The 2,420-nt window shown below is 43.7% G+C and overlaps 1 non-coding gene across 1 annotated transcript; it reads right to left on the reverse strand.

The window, feature by feature from the left end:
- Positions 1-267: 267 nt before the first annotated feature.
- On the reverse strand, positions 268-375 carry LOC148565349 (small nucleolar RNA R71). Its single transcript, XR_015885189.1, has one exon. It is a non-coding gene; the product is annotated as a small nucleolar RNA R71 (small nucleolar RNA).
- Between the last annotated feature and the right edge of the window lie 2,045 nt (positions 376-2,420).

Raw genomic sequence — 2,420 nt, forward strand, 5'->3', positions numbered from 1 at the left:
AAGACTGCGCTAATCAACTTGATGCCCAAGTTTCATGGCTTACCTACTCAGGATCCTATCAAGCACCTCAGGGATTTTCAGACAGCCTATTCTACTGTTAGGCGTCATGGTGCAGATGAAACTTCTATTCTGCTAACTGCCTTCTCGTTTTCTCTTGAGGGAAAGGCAAGGGAGTGGTACTACTCCCAACCTAAAGCGACTGTTACTAACTGGGATACACTCAGGAGAGAATTCTTGGACAAATACTTTCCAGCTGAAGTTACAGATAGACTAAGGAAATAGATCTCTTGCATTATTCAAGGTGAATCAGAGACACTTTATGAGTATTGGGAGCGCTTCAAGAATCTTCTGGACGCATGCCCCCATCACATGATTGACAAGTTAGTGTTGATCAGCTACTTCACTCAAGGCATGAAGCCTCGGGATAAGACTACATTGGATGGTGCAAGTAATGGTTCTCTGAAAAAGTACAAGACCACAGATGAAGCGTGGCAACTGATCAGCGACCTAGCTGAGTCCACTCGGAATCACAGGCACAGGAACAACCACCCCAAGGCTGTTGCAGAGGTTTCCTCTAGTAGTGAGACTACTGGCTTCACACAGGCTATATGTGAGATGACCAACCTACTGAAGCAGATACAGCTAAATCAATAACAACCTCAGCCTCCCTCACCACAATAAAGTCAACAGTTGGTTTCTCAAAGAGTATGCGAAATATGTGCTCATTACACTCATTACACTGATGAGTGTCCGTAGCTCCAACAAGGACACAACACCTTGGTAGCTACTCACAATTTCTATGACTGCTCGAATCAAGGATACAATCAACATGGCGGCAATTACAACCAAGGTGGAACCCACAATCAAAGTTGGCAAGACAACTCCAACCAGGGATGGAGAGATAATTCCAACCAAGGATGGAGGGACAACTACAACAGAAGAGGCAGAGACAACAATAAAAATCAGAGGTGGAACAACAACAACAGACAGTAGAACCAAAACCAGCCTTACAGAGCACCTCATCTAAGATAGTCCCAAGTGCCTCAGAACAACCAACAGCAGGTCCCCCTAATCACTTACCCATCATCCTCTCCCAATGACGAGTTGCTCCACTCTTTGGCAAAAAGACAAACAACCATGGAAAACACACTTACTGGTCTAACTACTGCTATACAAGCTCTCATCTCTCAGATGGGATCGTCAAGTACCCACAACACTCAACCTTCAAGCTCCAGTACAATTCCTTCTCAACCTATACCCAATCCCAAGGGTGGCATCAATGCCATCACTTTGAGGTCCGAAACTACACTGCAAAAGAGGAATCATGAGGAGCCAAGTTCAAGGGAAAACATTCAAGTTGAAGACGTTGTGGAGGTAGAGGATACTGAAGAAGAGGATGTAGTACAAGACTCGGTTGAAGAAGAAGCAGCTCAACCAAGGAATGGAGCACCAAGAGACGCAAAAGCTGCAAGTCGCGCCATTCCTATTCCATTTCCACACCTTGCTAGGAAATCCAGAAAGCAGATGGAACTAAACCTTAAAATGGTAGAAATATTCAAACAGGTTGAGGTAACCATTTCACTTTTTGATGCCATTCAGCAGGTACCTAAATATGCTAAATTTCTAAAGGATTTGTGCATGCATAAAGATAAATTACCAAATTTAGAAACTATTCCTCTAGGTAGTTCCATTTTTGCATTGGTAGGTGATATACCTGAAAAATGTAGTGACCTAGGTCCATGCATGGTTACTATTACTATAGATGGTGTGAAATTTCCTGACTGTATGTGTGATTTAGGAGTGTGTGTTAGTATAATGCCATTGTCTGTATATGATGCTTTGAGGCTCCTTCCCTTAAAAAGGTCGGCAACTCATTTTGTTTTAGCAGATAAAAGCATTATCTCTGTGGTTGGAATTGCTGAGGATGTGCTGGTGAGCATTAAGGGGCTCACATTTCCTATTGACTTCTATATTTTAGAGATACCCCCTAATGACTCAGGAAAACCATCATCCATCCTGCTTGGAAGGCATTTCCTGAAGACTTCAAAGTTCAAGCTGGATGCCTTCTCAGGAACTTACTCTTTTGAGATAGATGGCAGAGCAGTGAGCATCAATCTAGATGAAGCCATGAAGCATCCTCCTGAGGAGCATTCCATCTTTCAGTGCGACATCATTGATGAGACGGTAGCTGCAGTTCACCAAGAGGAAGTAGAAGAGAGGCACATGGAGCAAGATGCAAGTGTGGGGACACCCCATGGACCAGATGAAGACACATTACAACAACCATTGGCTTCAGATGATCAAGTGCCTAGCCACGAGCAGAAATTGGAATTAAAGCCCCTTCTACCCCACTTCAGGTATGCTTACCTTAAGGATAATCAGAAGCTCCCAGTTATCATTGCAAGGGAACTCACTTCCTA

The sequence above is a fragment of the Arachis ipaensis genome, chromosome B5, assembly GCF_059453495.1.
Source record: "Arachis ipaensis isolate K30076 ecotype BB chromosome B5, ASM5945349v1, whole genome shotgun sequence".
In the NCBI taxonomy this organism is placed as follows: domain Eukaryota; kingdom Viridiplantae; phylum Streptophyta; class Magnoliopsida; order Fabales; family Fabaceae; genus Arachis; species Arachis ipaensis.